The sequence below is a fragment of the Mastomys coucha genome, unplaced genomic scaffold (assembly GCF_008632895.1).
Source record: "Mastomys coucha isolate ucsf_1 unplaced genomic scaffold, UCSF_Mcou_1 pScaffold22, whole genome shotgun sequence".
Taxonomy (NCBI): Eukaryota; Metazoa; Chordata; class Mammalia; order Rodentia; family Muridae; genus Mastomys; species Mastomys coucha.
This window is the reverse complement of record NW_022196905.1, coordinates 267,378,009-267,383,354: the sequence shown is the minus strand read 5'-3', so window position 1 is coordinate 267,383,354 and position 5,346 is coordinate 267,378,009. Positions and strand designations below refer to the sequence as shown.

Below are 5,346 nucleotides of genomic sequence, written 5' to 3'. Positions count from 1 at the left end.
AGCTGTAGACCACCACAAAAGCAGAAAGATTCCAGAAGTAAACTCACACCTGTGCTGCCAAGGCACCACCACCATTCAGTGTCATAAGGCTTTCCACCACATAGGGTGCAAGGGGAACCAGATAGTACAAAGCTGAATGATGGAGCTCCTCATTTTAGCCTAAATCATTTTTAAAAGTGAACTCAGATGAATAAAACCTTGTAAGTAAGAGTTGAACTACAAAAATATTAGAAGATATAGAAGAAAACTGACATGATATTGGATTTGATGATGTGTTTTAGGAGTGACATAAAAGACACAATTTAAAAACAAAAATGTAAGTAAATTTGGCTTTATGGGAGTTTTACAAAGGCTTACATCGAAGTGTCAGAGCACTTTTCAAGTAATGTTTTTTTTATATATAAATTTATTTTTTACACTCCATATTCCATTCCCTGCCTTCCCCATCTACCCTCCAACTGTTCCACACCCCCCACTTCCTCCCCACCCCATGTGGATGCCCCCATGCCCCACTCTACCTGACCTCTAAACTCCCTGGGTCTTCCAGTCTCTTGAGGGTTAGGTGCATCATCTCTGAGTGAACACAGACCCAGAGGTCCTCTACTGTATGTGTGTTGGGGGCCTCATATCAGCTGGTCTATGCTGTCTGCTTGGTGGTCCTGTGTTTGAGAGATCTCAGGGGTCCCGATTAATTGAGACTGCTGGTCCTCCTATAGGATTGCACTTTTTCTTCTCAGCTTATTTCAGCCTTCCTTATTTCAACATCAGGGGCCAGCTGCTTCTGTCCATTGGTTGGGTGCAAACGTCTGCATTTTACTCTTTCAGGAGTTTGTTGGGTCTTCCAGAGTGCAGTCATGCTAGATCCCTTTTTGTGAACACTCCATAGGCTCTTTTTTTTTTAAACTTTTATTGCATTATGATGAGAAAAGTTACATAATTTCAATTTATCTGAATTTGTTAACATTTAAAAACATATTTTAATTAAATAGAATTGAATCACATTCTTGTTTCCCTTTTGTACCACCGCTCCTCCCAGAGACCCACCCTTCAATACCTACAATATCTTCTTTGTCATATTCCTTAAAATTTATAAAATATTATAACAATAAAATAAGTATAAAAGTTGTTTGATATAAAACAACAATCAATTTAACAGTCTTATGTATATGCTCGTCTACAGCAATAGTGAAAATATATTTTTCTCAATATAAATTTTAAATAACTATCACGAAAGTTTAATTTTAAATTGACTTCTCACTGAAGAACATGAAGCCATTGGAAGGCTTTGTTTGCTTACTGAGTGAGATGTATCTCGGTTGGGACCCTGGATTTGTCTTCTAATCCTTTGGAATACAGATTATGTCTGTGTCTACATGATCCACACACGCATAGAAACTTCTGTTTCTCTAAGCCTAAGGACCTAATAACTACTGTCCATGAATTGTGACTAAAATGCTGTTCACTGAGCCAAAGAGAAGTGACCTTTGTGGAATAGTATGCATTTATCCCTCTGTCAAGCCAAGTTCTTCCTTTTTCTTATAGTGACAATCCATGGCTATAGACATTCCTGTAAACATAACAGGATAGATATGTGCGTACGGAATCTACTGAGTCCGGTTCTTTCCTGGGACTGACTTGTCCTCAGCCTCTCAGGAGGTTCAGCCCTTTCCCATTCTCCTTCACTGGAGTCCTGTCCTTAGCTCATTTGCCCCTGAGCCCTTCTGTGACACTGCCCGGAACAAAATGCCTCTCACTCCTGTAGGACCACTCTTATTTATATACCAAATTATTGGGAACTGCCTAATACTAAGAGATGAAACCCCAAGTTCAGCAAGTTATGCTCCAAACAGGAGTTATTTTCACTATTAGAATACTTATTACCTCGATACCCTTGACAAGAAATTCAGAAATCAACTGTAATTGAACATCAAGTCTAAACCACAGACTATCTTGGTGGCAGTACTTCAATATACCTCCTACCCATCAGAAGCAGGCAGCTTATCACTGTGAATGGATGTTTTCATCAAGTCATTAGGCATAAAGACCGGCTATTGAATAAGGCTAGTCAGCCTCTTACCCACAGGTTGACTTCTAAGGAAGTAGTGGTGGTTGGCTTGTTTTGGAAGGCTTTACTGTGTACTCTAGACTGAACTCATGATCTTCCTGTCTCAGCCACCTGAGTTCTAGGATTAAAGGAGTGAGCCCCGTGGCCAATCCTGTTCGTTTGTAACACCAGTGTTAGGTTTGTTGCATAGGTCCTCAGTTTTGTAAAGCACTGAAGATGAGCTGTGTCTTTCCCCTTGTGCTATGTGCAAACACAAGCAAATGTCCCAGCTGTACTTTGACCATATACTCTCACACAGATCATGTTTCAGACTGAGACCTAAAAAAGTGTCAACAGCCATAGAGAAACACATTATAAAACAGTAATGTTGTATATTACCAATGTCCTTTTCAAAAACAAGTAATTGTTAGCACATCCCTTAGACTGTATACAGAGTATCTGTGACAGGGTGAAAGTGTTAGTCTAGCATCGCTTTTGATTTGAGGAGTCCAAATACAGGTTTTTCATGTTTAGATTTGTGTGTGTAAGGCATGTTGTCTAATTTTATCACCTTGAGCTCGTGTCTCCTATAAGCATTAAACGTTTTCAGTTTATATAAGAAAAAAAAAAAGAAAAAAATACATCACTACTAGTATTTTCTTAAATGAACATAAATATATAAAGTCTTTTGTTTTGTATTTAGTAGAGTTTAAAATCTTGGCTCTTAATGTGGTACAACCCCAAAATAAGAACAATTTTTAAACACCCCCCCTTAGAGTTAACCTAAGCAACTTGGTAGATTTCCGTCATCCCTCATAGCTTTAACTTTCTGCAAGATGATCTGAAACAGAAGGTATTATATTTTATTGAATATCTCATTTATTGAGAAACCTTTAGGTTTTTATTTTTACAACCCAAATCACTGTATATATAATGATACTATACAGCTCTATTACGTTGTTTTTATTTATGTAAAACACAGAGGGGCTGGACTGGGCAGGGCATAGAGCTCTGTCAGTAGAGTGCTTGTGCTCCAGGCCTTAGGACCTGAGGTAAGATGCCCAACACCAAACAAAAAGTCATGCATAGTACCCACACTCAGGGATGTTGGCCAGCAAATCTAGCCATATTGATGAGTTCAATGTTTGATTAGAAAGCCAATGTATTTTTGAATGGTCATCAAAAATCTTTTGGTACATCTAAATATAAGGTGATCTTGAACATCTGGTGTTCCTACCTAGACTTCCCAAATGCTGGCATTACAGTAGCACTTCACCACACTCTGGTTATGCTGTACCAGGAATTCCTTCAGGGCTTCCTATATACTAGGCTCAACCACATTCCAACCCTCTCCCTCTTCTTGCATTGTATTTTGCATTGTGGGAAGATCACCTTCTATTTCAAAAATAAGCATAGTTCCATATAAAGATTACTATCACTGAAAATTTACATTTTAGCTACTCATAGTTTCATTTGTAGTCCTAGTAATTTTTTAGAGTTATTTTCTGACATTTTTGGCTCTTCTGCTTGATTTTTTTAATGTTTTCAAATTTTATTGATTTTAAATTTGTATGAGTGTATTATGTGCATGTATGTGGGCATATCATGTGCATGCCTGGTGCCTGTGGAGATCAAAAATGGGAACTCGAGTTCCAGACCATTGTGAGCCCCCATGTGGGTGCTGGGAATCCAATCTGGGTCCTCTTGAGGAGCACCCAGTGTTTTAAACACTGAGCTATTGCTCCAACCTCATTTTTGATTTTTGAGACAGGGGTGCTATGTTTAGGAAGGCTGGCGTCGTGCTCCAAGAAAACAGCCAATACCCATCTCTCTGCCTCAGCCTCAGTGTTGGGGCCATGGGTGTACACCATCATCATAATGAATACTCTTGACCAGCACATCAACTAGCAGGCCAAGGTAGCTCAGATTGAATCCATTTAGGCAGATTATGCTGCTCTATATAGATTAGTGAATACTTAGAAGGGAGCTGTGCTTTAGTGGCGATTGAGATTTAAGTCTTTACAATTTTCAATTATTTAATTGCTATTACCATCCACTCATGTTCTCTCTCTCTCTCTTTTCAGGTCAGACTAAGTCTAAAAACTCTGATGAAAAAGGTTTCAACCATCCAAATAATCTGCACACTTCTGCCCCTGCTTCAAGGAAGCGTCTCCTTAAAGGTAAAGATATAGCTACGATATAGATGAGAAAAGGCTCTGTTGTTGCTGTTGACCAATATCTTCAGCACGTGGGCCTTTCCAACAAAGAACTCATGTTATGAATCTAGCATGTGTTCTCATGTTTCTCCTTTAAGGAGACATCTGTTTGAAGGGCTTTGTAGTTCTGTGTTGTAAAAGGATCCTGTGCATAGATTCTCCTTACCTATAACTCAGATACATTGATTAGTTTTCTTCATTTGTCATAGCCTTGATCTTCTGTATGGTGTCTCAAAATGGAACTATATTATGACTCATTCAAAAGTCCTCTTTGTGAGCTACCTTTATATTTCTGTTGCAACTACAATCATTGTGTCAATAGATATAATTGCATATCTTTATCATGCTAGTTTGTGTCTAGAAAGTAGAGTATGTTGGTGGAATTTGGGGGGGTGGGATTAAGGCAATACCGCCATAAATGTTTTAGAATGCTTGTAATTAATAGCTGTGGCAATAAATGCTTGAAGAACTATTTCCCTTTTTCTTAAGTAGCACTAGACTTTTGTGGGGGAGGGGGGTTTTCCATACAAAGTTATCCCATTTAGGGCTGAGTACTCCAAAGTCTCTTGCTCTCTGTACATCGTCCAATTGTTGGTCTGTGTTAATTACCACTACTGCAAGCAGAGGGATGTGATGAGTGATATGCACTGATCTTTATTTATTTCAGCTCACAGTTCCATAGCACAGTCCATCACTAAGGAAAGTCAGTACAGGAACTTAAGGCAGAAATCTGGAGACATGGCTGATGATACATGGGCTGTGGAGGAGGGATGCTTACTAGCTTGGCCCTCATGATTTGTTTCATGCTTTCACCCAGGACCACCCTAGCCCAGGAGTGACACCACCCACTAATCTAGGCCCTCCCACATCAATCATCAATGAAGAATATGCATCACAGGCTTGCCAACAAACAAATTTGGGGAGACATTTTCTCAACTAAGGTTCCCTCTTCCAAAATAACACTAGCTCTGTCAAGTTAACAAAAAACTAGCTAGCATAGTCAGGTTTAGACTCTATCTTTATTTATTTATTTTTTAACTTTTATTGCATTATGATGAGAAAAGTTACATGATTTCAATTTATCTG

General features: G+C 38.9%; 1 long non-coding RNA gene across 2 annotated transcripts in view; it reads left to right on the top strand.

Moving 5' to 3' along the window:
- The first annotated feature begins 4,120 nt into the window (after positions 1-4,120).
- Positions 4,121-5,346, top strand: part of LOC116070461 — a 16,077-nt gene continuing 14,851 nt past the window's right edge. For both annotated transcript variants that reach the window (XR_004110404.1, XR_004110403.1), the window contains exon 1: positions 4,121-4,224. This is a non-coding gene — a long non-coding RNA (uncharacterized LOC116070461). The remainder of the gene's footprint in view (positions 4,225-5,346) is intronic.